This window comes from Triticum dicoccoides, chromosome 6A (assembly GCF_002162155.2).
Source record: "Triticum dicoccoides isolate Atlit2015 ecotype Zavitan chromosome 6A, WEW_v2.0, whole genome shotgun sequence".
Taxonomy (NCBI): domain Eukaryota; kingdom Viridiplantae; phylum Streptophyta; class Magnoliopsida; order Poales; family Poaceae; genus Triticum; species Triticum dicoccoides.
Window position 1 is genome coordinate 105,218,680 of NC_041390.1, and position 17,045 is coordinate 105,235,724.

Below are 17,045 nucleotides of genomic sequence, written 5' to 3' on the forward strand. Positions count from 1 at the left end.
CTCCCCGCCCCGCCCGCTGCCCGTCGCCAACTCCAACAGCGTCCCGGCCACCCATCGCCGGGACCGGTCCCCCTCCCCGCCACGCCTGCTGCCCGTCGCCAACTCCAACAGCATCCCGGCCACCCGTCGCTACCAGCCTCCCCACTCCCAGGCTGCGTTTCCGCCGTCTAACGGCGGTAATGGCAATCGGGGCTGCCAGGGTCCCAAGAAGAAGAAGAAGGGCCCTCCGCGCCCTCATGCTGCCGCCTCCACTGCCGTCGCGGTTCCCCCTCCGGGCACCAACGCCTCTTCCGACGGCCCGCCGTGCTTCAACTGTGGCTTGACTGGCCACTTCCAGGTGGCTTGTCCCAACCCCCCGATGTGCTACCTGTGCAAGGATGCCGGGCACACCGCGATTCTCTCTCCGGATCGCCCGGTGACGAAGGTGATCATGATGTACGGCCACGGCATCGAGGACATGGCCTTCTTCCACATCGAGGTTCCAGAGATCCCCCCTCCCCCCTCGCTGCTGGCGATTGTGACAGTCGTGGGTGAGGCCGCCGCCACTCCGGAGCTGATTGAGGCAGAGCTCAACCACTTGCGCAGGTGCACGTGGGATTGGCAGGTGACCCCCACCGCTTCCAACGCCTTCTCGGTGATCTTCCCCGACGCTATGAGTATGGGATTCTGTACCCGCAGCAACAACATCACCCTGGCCCTCAACAACATTGTGGTGAACATCTCTGAGCCGTGGTGGGATCCCAAGGCGGTCGCTGTCCTGGACACTGCTTGGCTCCTCATCGTCGGCCTGCCAGATGTGGCCCGGTCTGAGCGAGTCATCCGCAGTATGTCCAAGATCCTAGGCAAGGTGGTGATGGTCGATGAGCTCTCCTTACGCAAGGAGGAGGAGGTTCGGGTCAAGGTGAAGTGCCTGGACTCCTCCAAGCTCCATGTCACGATCCAGGTCTTCTTCAACGACGACGGCTACGACCTCAAGATCTGCCCCGAGCCTCCGAACCACGTCGGCCGCCCCCGCTTCTCTGATGACAGTCTCCTGGGGGGTGGCCCAGCTGATGCCGACGACTCCCACCGCAGATGCTCGCGCCACTCCCGCCTAGACGACCCAGGAGATAACGAGGACGGCTCGGAGCACTCCCGCTCCCCCTCCTGGGAGCCCTCCAACCTACCAGCGGGTCGTGGCGGTTCCGGGGCGGGGCGCACTCGAGTGTCGGCCGCTGACCTCGCGGTGGCCCTCCGCTTGGCCACCCCGCCGGTCATACCCTCCCAGTCTCCGTCGGAGTCGGCCAGTGACATCTCCAGTGTGGGCCTACTCGTCGCCCCGCCATCCTCGCCTCGCTCCCCCTGCGCCGTCTCCATCCTTCGCTCCTCGCCGTTGGGGCCGGACCCCCCGTCCCCCGCCGGCTCGGCCTCCCTGGTCTCCACAGGTGGAGGCGGGTGTGAGGTTCCCGTCGCACCTGCCCCGTCTCCCCCACCCGCGGGGGTCGAGGTCGGGGCCACCCTGGAGTTCGCCGGCACGCTCCCCCCGCCGGTGTCCTCCGACGTCCGCCTCTCCTTGTCGACCTCCCCGTCCGCCTTGGTGGCTGTGGACGTCTCCTCGCCGACCTTCGTGCACCCCCCCTCCGACGGTGGCGTACGCCAGGCGGCCCCGCTCCACCTTGATGCCGGTGACGTCCTCCCGCCGCAGCGCCCGCCTCGATGCGGCCCGGCCGGTCGACTCTCCGACGCCATCCATCGCTGAGCGCGCGGAGCTCCGCGTGGCAGTCCGGAATCTCGAGTCAGGTGCGGACCCCGACCTCCCCAGTTCTTCCTGTTGCTCATTTTCTGCTCTTGAGGCTGCTCCGCTTGGCCACCTCGCCAAGGTGGCCAATGACTCGGCCATTGTTTTCAGGGGGGAGGTCGGTCCCCCCTTAGAACAGATCGCGACCATTAGGGCCCGGGAGATTCTAGATGGCAAGCTGGCTGAGACCCACGCCCGCCTGCTTTGGCCTCCCGAGAGGTCGACCACCACCCCCGCGGTCCAGGCCCCTCCGGTGGCCGACGGGATAATCCATGGTCGCACCCGTTCGCGCACTGCAGCCCTCCGCGCCCAAAGCGCTTCTCGTGTCCTGGGGTCAAGCAGGCCCCCGATGGGGGCTTAGATGCGGGCCCTTTTCTGGAACATCCACGGCTTCGACCATGATGGTCGTCGCTGCCAACTCATTGAGTACATTCGTGATGAACGCATTGACATCATTGCCATCCAGGAAACCTTGCATACTGAGTTCGCCCTTCAGGAGCTTGAACGCCTTAGTTCCCACCTCTTCGCTTGTCACTGGCTCCCTTCTAGTGGGACCTCAGGCCACTCTGGTGGCATCCTCTTAGTGGTAAAGGATGCCACCTTTGAGGTGGGTGGCATGGACCGGGGCGAATTCTTTGTTAGTATGGAGATCTTCGAGCGCGCCCTGAATTTCAAATGGGAGGTCATTATTGTATACGGACCGCCGGACCACCGCCGCTCCCCGGCCTTCCTAGCAGAGCTGCAACTGAAGATCTCTAACTCCCTCCTCCCAGTTCTCGTGGGCGGAGACTTTAATCTCATCCGATCCCCGGATGAGAAGAATAATGATCGGATTAAATTCCCCCGGATGCAATTATTCAACGATTGGATTGCGGAGCTGGGACTCCACGAACTTGATCGGACGGGTGCCAAGTTCACCTGGATGAACCGGCAGATTGTCCCAACACAATCCGTCCTGGATCGTGTCCTAGTTTCCCCTGAATGGGAAGTACGCTGCCCCCTGGCGTTGCTCCGGGCTGTCACCCGGATCGGGTCTGACCATGTCCCCCTCCTCCTCTCCACCGCCGACGAGCGGCCCCCCACCCCATCGCGATTCTGGTTTGAGCCCTTCTGGCTCAATCAGGCCGGCTTCCGGGAGGCTGTCGTCGCTCGCTGGATTTTTGCCTGCTCTGCTCCCCATCGCTCCATGTCCTCTATGACTCGTGGCACTTCTGCGCCAAGCTAGCTCGCCAATTCATGAAGGGTTGGGGGGCCAACCTTGGCCGGGACCTTAGAGAGCGCAAAAAGGCCCTCCTGCTGGCTATCCAAGCCCTGGACACCCGCGCCGACTCGACCGGGATCTCCCCTGATGAGTGGATGCTGCGATACGACCTGGAAGACCAACTCTCCACCATTTACACAGATGAGGAGGCCTACTGGCGCCTGCGTGGTACCCAGAGGTGGGTACTTCGGGGAGATGCCAACACCACCTATTTTCAGGCGGTGGCGAACGGCCGGCGCCGTCGCAATTCCATCCATTGCCTATGGGATGGAGACACGCCGATCGTTCTCCCCTCGGCCATCCGTACCCACGTAGACGACTTTCATAAAGCTCTATTTACCCCCACCCCGCGGGGTGCGGCTAGTCTCGCCCCCGACATTTGGTCGGGTGCGCAATTGGTCTCGGCAGAGGCCAATGCGGCATTAGTTGCCCCTTTTGACGAGGACGAGGTCCTCGCAGCCATTAAGGGGATGAACCCCTCCTCGGCCCCGGGTCCAGATGGCCTGCCCGTGACGTTCTTTAAGACGTTCTGGCCTACCATCAAGCCGGAGGTCATGGCTCTGTTCGAAGAATTTTATTCGGGCTCCATGGACCTTGGGCGCCTCAATTATGGGATTGTGACCCTCATCCCCAAGGTCCCGGGCGCCTCGGACATCCGCCAGTTCCGCCCAATCACAGTGATTAATGTGATTTTCCGGATATTGTCCAAAGGGTACGCCAATAGGGTGACCCTCCTCGCTGACATGATTACCCATCCGAACCAATCCGCCTTCATACAAGGTCGATTTATTCTCGATGTAGTGTTAGTATTCCACGAGGTCCTCCACGAGGCCCGTCTAAAACGCCACCGCGCAGTCTTCCTAAAGCTAGACTTTCACAAAGCCTATGACACGGTACACTTTCCATTCCTGCGTGAAGTGTTGCTTCGCAAGGGCTTCGACGACCGTTGGGTGACCCGCGTCATGCAGCTTGTCTCTTGTGGCCGGACCACGGTGAACATCAACGGTGACATTGGCCCCTACTTCCCCACCCTTTGTGGGGTCCGTCAGGGTGACCCCTTCTCACCGTTCTTATTCAACATGGTGGTCGATGCCCTAGCATCCATCTTGGATATGGCCAAGGCTGCTGGTCATATCCGCGGCGTAGTCCCTCACCTAGTCGAAAGGGGAGGGGTCTCCCTCCTTTAATATGTGGATGATACCATTATAATGGTAGAGGGATCCGCTCTAGATATTACTAACTTGAAGTTCCTCCTCCTGTGCTTCCAACAAATGTCGGGCCTAACCATCAACTTCGATAAGAGCGAAGTGATGGTCCTCGGGTACCCCTTGGAGGAAGCACATGCTATTGCTGACCGAATAAACTATCGGCTGGGTTCTTTCCCCATGACCTATCTGGGGATCCCCATTAGTGACTCGCGCCTCACCGTGGCTGATCTTCGCCCCACGGTGACCCGTATGCAACATCGCGTTGAGCCCCGGAAAGGGCGTTGGCTGTCGAAGGCTGCTCGCGTGATCCTTATCAACTCTTCGCTTGCTAGCCTCCTTTGGTTCCTCATGAGCTTTTATAGCCTCCATGAAACCCTGCACCAGGAGATCGCCAAATACGAATCCAGATTCTTCTGGGCTGGGGAGGGGGATAAGCAGAAGTACCACATGGTCAGCTGGCCAGATATATGCAAACCCAAGGACCAGGGCGGTCTTGGGATTTTGTCCTCCCGGCGCATGAACATTGCCCTCCTGACCCGTTGGCTCTGGCGCATTGCCAATGGGGATGGAGGTCTCTGGCTTACTATCATCCAGAACAAGTACCTGCGTGGACAGCCTCTCGCATTCTGTCAGCGCTCGGGCGGCTCCCAGTTTTGGCAGGCTGTCGTCCAGCTGCTGCCTGTTTTGTGCATTGGCACATCCATCTCGGTGGGTACTGGGTCCTCGACCCTGTTCTGGCTTGATAGGTGGCTTGGCGACACCCCCCTAGCCGCACGCTTTCCAGTTCTCTTCGACATCGTTGTTGACCCTCGGGTCTCTGTCGAGACGGCCCTTCTTGACTTAGGGCTGGCTTGATAGGTGGCTTGGCGACACCCCCCTAGCCGCGTGCTTTCCAGTTCTCTTCGACATCGTTGTTGACCCTCGGGTCTCTGTCGAGACGGCCCTTCTTGACTTAGGGCGCCTCGCTTTCCGCCGCCCCTTTGCCCCCCTTGAGGTTGCAGCTTGGGATGCCCTCCTCCAGGACATCGCCCTCCTTCCTATAGACGTTGCCGACTCTCCGGACGCCATCTCTTGGCGTCTGGAACCCTCTGGCTACTTCTCCACCAAATCCCTCTACGCGGCGATCGCCCCATCGACGGCCCCCGAGCCCTTTAGTTTGATTTGGGACATCCGCCTGCCCTTGAAGATCAGGATCTTCCTGTGGCAATGGATCTGCGGCCGCCTCCCGTCCGGCATTGAGGTCCTTAAGCGTCATGGACCTGGAGATGGGATGTGCCCCATGTGCGACACGGTAGAGGATGCCAACCACATCTTCTTCTCGTGCTACACGGCACAATTCCTTTGGTCCTGTTTCTGCGAAACGGTTGGGGGCCAGTGGTGCAACACCAACTTCCCTGACCTGCTTGTGGAGATTCAGGCCTCACCCCCTCGCTATAGGCATATTAGATGGCTTTGCGTGGGGGTCCTTGCCTGATGTTGATTGTTCGCAATAAGCTTGTCATACAGAAGGTGCCTCTTCGGCGTGCTACTGATGCCATTTTTAAAATGTGTGGTTACTTGCAGCTCTGGCGGCAGCTTAGCCGCCCACAGGACCGGGACGTCATCAGCACCATCCTCGCCGACCTTCGATCGATAGCCTTCCTCTTGGCGCCCCCGCTCCCTCCGCCACCCCCAGAGCCCGACTAGATGTTGTGTCTCTCCCGGCGCATGTGCCTTTTTGTTTTTCCAGGGCTTATTGAGTTGTGCCCTCAGCATTAACCCTTTCACTTCTTATCTGTCTGGACCTTGCGCGCGCGCGCACATGTGTGTGTGTGTGTGTGTGTGTTTGTGTGCTTGGACCTTGTTGGATGTTGGCTTGGGCATTTTCTTTATAATATAAAGCGGGGCGAAAGCCTTTTTCGGTATTATGCTTATTTGGACATGGTCTGTCAAATAGAATCCAGTTGCGATTGAGTTCCGTTGAATAGTTTTACATCCAATTTTGGTGCTCTTTTGTACGTACTAATCTGAATTGGTTAGTACAAATATTAAAGTTTGACACGTACTCCATTGGATTAATAATTTGGAGTACATGTTTAACCAATATTTTCACTTCAATACAGATAATCTGAATGCAGTTTGACCCAGCTGTATTGTGTTGCTCGAGCCAGGGACGTTGAGCCTGTTGGTGTCAAAACCAGCGGATCTCGGGTAGGGGGTCCCGAACTGTTCGCCTAAGGTCGATGGTAACAGGAGATAGGGGACACAATGTTTACTCAGGTTCGGGCCCTCTCTATGGAGGCAATACCCTACTTCCTGCTTGATTGATCTTGATGAATATGAGTATTACAAGAGTTGATCTACCACGAGATCGTAATGGCCAAACCCTAAAAGTCTAGCCTGTATGACTATGATTATGATTGTCTCTCTATCCGTACTAAGCCTTCCGGTTTATATAGACACCGGAGGGGACTAGGCTTGTACAAGGTCGGTTACAGAGAAAGGAATCTTCATATTGGATCGCCAAGCTTGCCTTCCACACCAAGGAGAGTCCCATCCTGTCAGGGGTTGGGTGCGACATATGCCAATGGATGGCTTATCATGGTGGGGGCGAGTAGAACATCGCCGGTGCCTGGAAGCGGGATGAGGCGTAGACACGAACGCCAGCGTACTTTACCCAGGTTTGGGGCTCTCCTTGGAGATAACACCCCTAGTCCCGCTCTGCGGGGTCTCCGCATGATCACTAAGGCGAAGTGAGTACAAAGGTGCTCCTCGAGCTGTATCTGTGGGCAGGAGAAGGCAGGGCTAGCTCTCTCCTCTCTCTAAGGTCTGGTCTAGTTCTATTGAATTGGAACCCTTTGCATGGGTGTCCTGGGGGGTTTATATAAGCCTACCCCCTAGGGGTACAATGGTAAACTGTATGGACATAGGGCCCAACTGTCAGTCTCTTCGCCTGTGGGCCCCCCAGCCGTCTGGTCTGTTACGGAGCCGACAGGCCGCACCCGCCGTTGGCGGGTCCTGCCGGCTACTGATTACTGTAGTCGTGCCTCTAACGACGCAGGCTTGGTCATGGGATCGTGGCTACAGGCCCGTCGCCTGGCAGGCGATTACTGTAGCCACTCCCCGTCTCGTCTGGCTAATAGCGCGTGGGACCCATGGGAGGGGCAGGCCGACTTCCACGGGCCGGCTCCCTACGGGTCCGACTGGGGGCACCCTTGCCGTCTTCCGGACTCTCACTAACTGGCAGGGCCGTCTTACGTGGATCGTACTGTCAGACCGTCATGGGTACAGGACTCCGCCCACTGTGGCTGACGTCAGGGATGGCATGGCAACAATGCTGCGCCAGACGGAGATCTCTGCTGGTACAATGCACTGTGCCCTGGCCATCCCTCGGAAAAGGGGAGGGAGTGGGCTTCACTGTTGCCACTCCTTGTCCCATCCCCCTGATGAGGGCATGGGCTTTGCTGATGTCGTGGGCCGACTCCCGGTGGCCGGCTTCTCTGGAAGCCGCCAGTCAGAGTCGGTCGGTCTTGATCTCTTCTCTAGGACTCGGACGCATATAGGCTATCGGCTGTTCCTCCAACCGCCCTCGTGAAGTCGGCTCTCCGTCTGTGGCCTTGAGGGGCGCAGTCAGCCCCGATGTCTTGAAAGGTTATGGGCCTCGGGTTAGCCTACTCGTGGCCCATTACTCCGACAGTAGTCCCCGAAGCTGATGAGGCGCCATGGACATCCAGCTGAGGAGCCTCGGTAGCTTCATTCTCCGAGTACTTGAGGTGGGGACTCCGCTTGACTCTGCATGGCCGACTGGTAGGAGTCAGAGTCGCCTGACTTTGACTCGTCCAAAAAATATCTTTGAATCCCCTGGCGGGAACTCAGTGGCGTACAAGCTAAGCTTCCTGGCCGCCACCCAGTTCGTGCCCGCCACGCGGCAACTAGTGGCCGGGCCAGCCTACGTACCCATCCGTGAGATGGGACATGCCTGCAGGCGGGGGCCCGCCACTACCACGCCTCGGCACGCGAGCGGATCTGCTGCGGCCGTGGGGGACGGTTGAGGTTTTCACGGATTTATCGCGCGCAGTAACTTTGCGTGATAGACGTGGGGGGCGTGGGGTAGTGGGCGCAGTAAATCCCACAACCGCCCCCTCGGCTTCGCAGCCCCCTAGACTATAAGTAGGGGGAGGAGGGGAAACAGCGGAGCATGCGCGTCCCGCCTCCCCACTGCTTCCTCTCCTTCTTCTCTCTCTCTCTCTCTCAGCACCTCGAGCCTCGTCGAACGTTGCGGCGGTCCGCTCACGATGAGCTCTTTCTCCGTCGTCACGCCCCCGACGGTGCACTCCGGTACCTAGGATGGTTCGGAGGTCCACGAGGATCACATTGAATTCCTCCGCAAGACGCGTCAATTGCCCGGCGAGGACCTCGTGAGGGCTCGCCTCGCGCGGAGGGGAGTGATTTCGCCAGCGCCGCAGGAGGGCGAGTGAGTCGTCTTCCGCTCGCACTGCCTGCGCGGCCTGGGCCTGCCGGCGAGCAACTTCTTCCGCTCCTTCCTCGAGTTCTATGGACTCCAGCCGCACCACCTCACCCCAACACGGTGGTGCTGCTGTCCGCCTTCGTCACCCTGTGCAAAGGCTTCATCGGCGTTCTCCCCACCATCGAGCTTTGGGGGGAGTTCTTCTTCTCCAAGCTCGGCACTCAAGCCACGGGCGTGCCGACTCAGTGCGGCGCGTTCATCGCCGTGCGGAGGTCGGGGGCCGACAACCCATTTCCCTCCATCAGGCTAATCAAGTCGGTGAAGATGTGGCAGCGATCGTACTTCTACGTGAAGAACATCTCCGCGGAGGGTGATTGGGTCAACCTGCCGGCCTACGTAGTCGCCCCGCCGGCTGGGAGAAAGCCCAACTAGTTGCACCGAGCCCGGACGCTGACGCCTGTAGGAGCCGGCACCGTTGCTCGGCTTTGAGTGCTGGCGCAGTCGGAGGGCCTGACCATGCCGGATTGGCCTCCTTCCTGGCGCGCCGAGTGCTGCCCCTCCAGAGTCGCCCCCACATGATCTGCCAGATGAGCGGGCACCGAGACCCGACCCGAATGTGCACCAAGGAGATGCCTCACGAGGAGGTAGCCTACATGGTGAACTACCTTGCGAGCTGCGACCTCAACGAAGAGTGGCAGTTCGGCAAGGAGCCGTATTCGCGTGCCGCCCCTCCGCCTCTAGTGAGTTGTTTTCCTTCTCTCTTTTTCTTCGATTCTCCTGACATATTTACTGCCGAGTCCGTCTTGCTCGTTCTGACCAGTCGGCTTTGGTCAGAACCCCCTCCTCCAGCCAGCATCCGGCACCGCAGGGCCGGACCGCGAGTTTCTCCCATACCGGGCAAAGAGCGATGTGGGCGACCCCAACTTGGGGGCGGCGGCCCTGGAGGACGACGCCGAGGGAGGAGGTGGCGCGTCAGGTGGTCCGAGACTTGGGGCCAGTCTCAAGGACTGGCCTGATGATGACGAGGAGGTCTCCCCGCGCCATCAGCCAGGAGCCAGCCAGCCAGGCGCGGGCTCGTTAGCCCCGCCGGACGCTCAAGGCGGCGGCAAGAAGCGCAGGGCCGGGACGAGCCCGTTCGGTACCCGGCCGAAGAAGCCCAGGGGCTCAACCGTGGCGACCAAGCGGGACGAAGCGGCCGCAAAGGCCAACCGCTTCCGCAAGGTGGTGAAGACGCCGCAGCTGATTTTGGCGTAAGTACTACCTCCCTTCATACCTTCATGTTTCTTTATTGAGTCTGTCTGAAATCCCTTTACTTTATTTTCCCGGCTTTAGGGCCCCTCTCCCGCTTGAGAAATCGGCCGCCGGCTCCGTCGTAAAGTTGGCGGAGACCTCCTCCACCACTCGGCGGATTGATCCCGCCGCCGACCTCCGGGAGGCGACAGAGCGGAACGTGCGGGAGGCGCGTGAGGAGCGGGAAGCCGCCCGCTTGAAGAAGGCGGAAGCCGACAAAGCGGAGGCCGCCGCTCTGAAGAAGCTGGCGGAGGCCGAGGCCGCCGATGCGGAGAAGAAGCGCGCAGAGGAAGCCGCACACCGCCAATCGGCGGTGTTCGTCGTCCCCTTGAACTCCGCGCCGCCGCCACTGGGGAAGTCGGTGACGAGAACCCGGTCGTGGAGAGGGACACCGACGTCACCGCTACGCCGGAGGTCATTGTGCTGCCACCGCCACCCTCCGGAGGCGCGCCAGGCGGACAACCGGTGGACCCGCCAGTGCCACCAACTGGAGGCGCGGCGGCGACAGGCCTGGCCCTCGAGATCAGTACACCGACGCGCTGCCGTCTCGCGAAGGCGGCCTTAGCACCGCGTCCACTGGAGATCGGCGCTGCGAGCTCCTCGATCCCGGACACCGAGGTGTCGAGCGCCGCGCCCACCTGGTGGGTGCGGGGAGGCGAGACGGGCCCGTTGAACCGGGCGCTCTTGGACGTCCAAGCCAAGCTCCGAGCCGAGGGTGACGCCATCATGGAGTGCACCAAGGCATATCTGGCGTCACGAACGGCCATCCGGGCACGCATCCCTTCTTTTTGCTTTGCTTCCTTGTTTTTCTTTGTGGGGGCGCGCCAGCGCACCCACTGGGTGTAGTCCCCGAGTTTCGGGCCGGCTGCTGAGCAGGCGGCTCGGAACTTTAATCGGTGAGTTCCAAGTACCAACATTTTTTCTAAAATTTTGATGCAGGATTACCACAATCTTTGTGTGACCTCCTTCAACGCCAATGTTGAGGAGCTGGCCAAGCGGACCGCCGACTTGTCGGACAGCCGGGGTAAGTCCTCTTCTTTCTTTGCGGGGGCGCGCTGGCGCACCCGCGGGTTGTAGTCCCCGAGATTCAGGCCGACTGCTGAGCAGTCGGGCCTGATCTCCCCGGCGACCTTTCTTCTTTATTGACGACCGGCACCCCTCCCCCTCCTTCTTTAGAAGCCAACGCCGCCCTTCAGCAGCAGCTGGGCGAAGTCAACACCACGCTGCGCGTCAAGGAGGAGGAGTGCGGCCGGCTGACGGAGGAGCGCGACCGGCTGGCTACGCAGCTGGTAGAGTAGAAGGAGCTGCTCCAGAGGGCCCAGAAGGAGGCGGAGGAAAAGGAGACCGCCCTTCTCACTGAATTTGCATCCGAGCGCTCCTCCTGGACCGACAAGGAGGCGACGCTGGTCTCCGGCTTTCACGCAATCGAGGATCTTGTCAATGGTGAGCTTCCCCTCGTTTCCTTTTCTGGGCTGCCGACTGCTAGTCGAGTCGGCCTTAAGATTTTTAACCTTGTTTCTTCGTTCTTCCTTAGCAGACTTCTTCCCCGGCCATTCGGACGCCGCCAATCAAGCCATCGAGGCTGATCGTGAAGCGCGGAGGGCGGACGGTGCACAGATCGCCGCCAATGCCCCCGAACTCTTGGCGAGCAGATCCTTAGCATCGAGGCCCGCCTTCGGCCAGCCCACCGGATGCTGCACCAGCTTGAACGTGTCGGCGCCCAGGCGATTGCCGCCCTATGGCCGGATATGCAGGCATCGCGCACCCCCAGTCAGACTGCCGACTGGCTGGAGGTCGCAGCCGGCCGTCTTGAGGCCTGGAAGGGTTCTTTGGCCCGGGCTGGAGCACGCCGGGCTTTAGAATTCGCCAAGGCGTGGTATCCTGGGCTGAGCTTAGCAGTTAGCCACGTTCCGGCTAGAGGCCCAGGCGGAGCTGGCTGCGGTGAAAGACGATCTTGTCAAGCGCGCAGCGTCGATCGCCGAGTACACCGACACTAGCATCTCCGTTCCAGAGCGGGCTGAGAACGGCGAGGAGGCACCGCCGGAGTGGTTCGGGCTGAACCCAGACGACGGCGAGGACTCGGCGGAGGTGATCGACTCCAGTGGCGAAGAGGAAGGCGAGGAGGAGGAAGGAGATGAGGAGGAGGCACCAGAAGTCGAGGCAGACGGCCAGCCCTAGCTCGACTGTGCCTCTAGCAACGAGCCGCGCCCATCTGAGCCAGCTGTTGCCAGAGGTGATCAAGCGGAGACCAACCAGCCGGCCGCTCCGGCAACTGGCACCACCAACCCCTCCGGTCCTCCGAGTCCACCCGCGGCTTGCTAGGCTGCCACTTTATCTTTATTTTACCTGCCTAGCATTCTCAATGAACTTGTTATTTTGCACAATTCCACCCACTGGGTGTATCTTGAACCTCTGTTTGATGATTCAGCCAAGGGCCTTTTTATGTAAATATTTATCCGCATTCTATCTCTTCTTGCTTATTACTCTTTGACTTTTTCCTTTGCCGCTTTCCCTTGGTTGCTGTCTTGCCAGTCGGATAGCCGCTCTGCGGACTGCCGCTAGATCAAAAACTTGGCTTCTTTGGGAAAGCAAGTACTTAGCCTTTTAGAGTTTTTAGCAAGTTAATTTAGGAAATGGCAAGCCAGCTGCTAAAGAGTCGGTTGTAAAAGGCTAAAAACCGGCTTTTAACTATGAGCGAGGTTTGAGTCCTTAGCCATTTTTCATATGGGCACCCATTCTACCTTACTCCTGTTCGCTGGTCAGTCGCTCTGCGATCTGCGGCTTCTAACAGGAGACAGCTTAAGTGCCACACATTACTTGTCCGGTTGCAGGAAGTCGTTTCATAGCACAAGTCGGCAAGTCCCCGGGCCGACTAGTCGAACCCAGTGCCAAGTGGCATAACAAAGAATAACATATTCATGGGCATAACTCTTTATCATATAGACAAAAGAAGGCAGTCCCCGAGCTCTTCCCGAGGGGCCCGAGGTCTTCGTACTTTAATACAAAGGGTAGCGTGATACATACTGCATTAACTGTAAAATCTCCGGAGGAGGTTTGCATTCCATGGCCGCTCCGTCTCTTTGCTAGAGTCGTCCCTCTTGCGTGCTCGGGGCTTCTGAGCATCGATCATATAGTAGGAGTCGTTGCCCAACACTTTGCTGATGATGAAAGGGCCTTCCCAAGGTGCTGAGAGCTTGTGCTGGCCGGCTGTTCGCTGAATCAGCCGGAGCACAAGGTCTCCTTCTTGGAAAGATCGCAGCCTGACCTTCCGGTTGTAGTATCGGCGTAGGCTCTGCTGGTAGATGCTGGATCGGCTGAGTGCCAACAGTCGGCCCTCTTCCAGCAGATCAACGCCGTCTTGACGTGCCTCTTCTGCCTCCTCTTCGGTGTACATGGTGACTCGAGGGGAGTCGAACTCTATGTCCATTGGGATGGCAGCTTCAACACCGTAGACGAGGAAGAAGGGTGTGAAACCGATTGACTTGTTTGGAGTCATGCGCAGGCTCCAGAGGACGGCTGGCAACTCATCAAGCTAGTAGCCTGCCGAGCGCTCCAGAGGCTCGACCAGCCGAGGCTTGATGCCGAACAGGATTAGGCCGTTTGCTCGCTCTACCTGGCCGTTGGACTGCGGATGGGCAACATATGCTAAGTCCAGTCGGATGCCCTGCGTCGCGCAGAAACTGGCCAAGGCACCCTTGGCAAAATTTGTGTCGTTGTCGGTGATGATGCCGTGCGGTATGCCGTACCGAGTTGTGATGTTGGAGATGAAGGTCACAACAGTCAGACCATTTAAACTCTTGATTGGTTTTGCTTCTATCCACTTGGTGAACTTGTCCACTGCGACTAGTAAGTGAGTCAAACCGCCTCGTGCCGTCTTGAATGGTCCGACCATATCCAGGCCCCAAAAGGCAAAGGGCCAGGCAATAGGAATAGTTTTGAGTGCCGGAGCCGGCTGATGAGGCTTAGAGCGGAATTTCTGGCACCCCTTGCATTTTTGGACCAAAGACTTAGCGTCTTCAAGAGCAGTCGGCCAGAAGAAACCATGGAGGAAAGCTTTGGCGATGAGTGCTCTCGAAGCCGCATGGTGGCCACACTCGCCTTGATGGATGTCTTTGAGGATTGCTTGGCCTTGCTCTGGCTCCACACAACGCTGGTGGACACCAGTGACACTGCGCCTTACGAGCTCTCTATTGACGATGGTGTACGCTGCCGCCCGACGTTGTACTTGCCGAGCCGAGATCTCATCGGCTGGTAGCTCTTTGTTCATCATGAATTTGAGGATGGGTTGGGCCCATGAAGGTGTTGCGATTTCTGCAACAGCAAAGCTGCGACTTGGACGAGGGCGGCTGGGCCGGGAGGTGGCGGGCTGGAGTCGGCAGCCGCTTGTGGTGTTGACGAAGTCCCCGGGCTGATTGGTGCAGTCCCCGGGCCGGGTGCGACTGCCACGATTCCCGTGCCGCCTGCCGGAATACTCGTGTCGTCTACGGGGGCTCTTGAGTCGGACCCGACTACTTCAGAAGGAGCCGGCACGAAGATGGAGTCTGACTCCAGTGACGGCTTGACGGACGGCTTGAGGAGGCGCTGGAGGGCGACGCCGGATGGTATCGCCTGACGGGTGGAGCCGATTTGCGCCAGGGCGTCTGCTTGGTCGTTGTCGTTTCTTGGTACATGGAGAAACTCGCACCCCTCAAAATATCTGCTGAGTTGCTGTATGAGGAAGCGGTAGCTTGCCATGTTTGCGTCCTTGGCATCCCAATCGCCTGACGACCATTGGACCACCAAGTCGGAGTCACCATAGCACAGGATCCGGCGAATGCCAAGCTCTTTGGCTAGCCGGAGCCCGTGAATGAGTGCCTCGTACTCGTCGATGTTGTTGGAGGCAGCAAAATGGATTTGCAACACATACTTGAGCTTTTCGCCCTTGGGAGAGGTGAGGACGATGTCGGCTCCCAAGCCGGTGCGCATCTTGGAACCGTCGAAATGCATTCGCCAATGGGTGGAGTCGGGCGCTAGCGGTAGATACTGGGTTTCGGCCCAGTCGACGAGGAAGTCGGCCGGCGCTTGTGACTTGATGGCAGTGCGAGGTTGGTAGTAGATGGTGTAAGGGGCCAAATCTATGGCCCACTTGGCCACTCGACCCGAAGCGTTTCGGCTGCCGATGATCTCGGCTAGAGGAGCCATGAAGACCATCGTGATTGGATGTTCTTGGAAGTAAGGCTTCAATTTCTTGGCGGCAAAGTGCACACCATAGCACATCTTCTGGTAGTGAGGGTAGTTTTGCTTGGAGGTCGACATTACTTCACTCAAATAATATACCGGTCTCTGGACTAGTAGCGCCCTGCCTTCCTCCTTGCGTTCTACCATAATGACTGTGCTGACCACTCGGCTGGTGGCAGCGATGTAAAGGAGCATGGGCTCCATAGGAGTCGGAGCCGCCAGGACAGGTGGAGTAGTCAGCATCTTCTTTAGTTGGAAAAATGCTTCGTCCGCCTTGTGGCTCCACTCGAAAAAAGTGGTCTTCTTCATGAGTTGGTACAGGGGAAGAGCCTTCTCGCCCAGCCGACTGATGAATCGGCTGACGAACGCCAAACAGCCGGTGAACTTTTGTACGTCCAGCAGTCAGCTGGGTACCTCCATCCTTTCAATTGCCTTGATCTTCACAGGGTTGCATTCTATGCCGCGTTCGGAGACCAGGAAACCAAGGAGCTGGCCGGCTGGTACTCCGAAGACGCACTTCTCCGGGTTGAGTTTGATCTAAAATCAGCGCAAGTTCTCGAAGGTCTCCTTGAGGTCTTCCAGCAGTGTCCCATGCTTCTCCGTTTTTACCACCACATCATCCACGTAAACATGAGCGTTTCTGCCGAGATGCTTGAGGAGACACTTCTACATGCATCATTGGAAGGTGGCGCCGACGTTGCTCAAGCCGAACGTCATAGTCAAGTAGCAAAAAGCTCCAAACGACGTGATGAAGGCTGTCTTCAGCCTGTCGGCCGGGTTCAACTTGATCTGGTGATACCCCGAATATGCATCCAAGAAACTCAACAGCTCGCATCCGGCTATGGAGTCTATCACTTGGTCGATCCTTGGCAAAGCGAATGGGTCCTTGGGGCATGCTTTGTTGAGGCTAGTGTAGTCGATACACATTCGCCATTGCTTGTTCTTCTTCAGTACCAGGACCGGGTTGGCCAGCCATTCTGGAGAGAATACTTGCATGATGAAGCCGGCCGCAAGCAGTAACACCCCGGATGTAATTTACCTCATCTGTACTCCAACTCTTGCCGTTTCCGGCCTAAGTTATTTTATTTTTCCTCGGTGTCGGGTTTTTGTCTCCGTGTGTTGTTGCCTTTGTCATGCATCTCATATCATGTCATCATGTGCATTGCATTTGCATACGTGTTCGTCTCATGCATCCGAGCATTTTCCCCGTTGTCCGTTTTGCATTCCGGCGCTCTTATCTCCTCCGGTGCCCCTTTCTACCTCTTTTTGTGTGTGGGGGTTAAACATTTCTGGATTGGACCGATACTTGCCAAGCGGCCTTGGTTTACTACCGGTAGACCGCCTGTCAAGTTTCGTACCATTTGGACTTCATTTGATACTCCAACGGTTAACCGAGGGACCGAAAAGGCCTCGTTTGTGTTGCAGCCCAACACCCTTCCAATTTGGCCCAAAACCCACCAAAAACCCTTCCATCATCTAGAGCATTCGATCACGATCGCGTGGCCACAAACAGTGCTGAATTTGGAGCCTCCTAGCTCCTCCTACCTATAAAAAGGTCTCTCCCACAAAAATTCTCGGATCCCCTCCTTCCAAAACCCTAAAAATCGCCCCGCCGCCATCGGACACGTCCGACCGCAGCCGGAGGAATCCCGCCGCCGCGCCCGCGCTAATCAGCGCACGACACGTGGAAACCACCGCCGCCGCGGCCCGCGGGAGCCCGCAACAGGCCCCCGCGGCCCAGATCCGCTCCGCCGCCGCCCGCCTTCATCCTCCCCGCGCCCGACGCCGACTCCGCCCGCGCGTCGCCGCCTGCAACCCTCGCTGCCGTTCGCCGCCTCCGGCCAG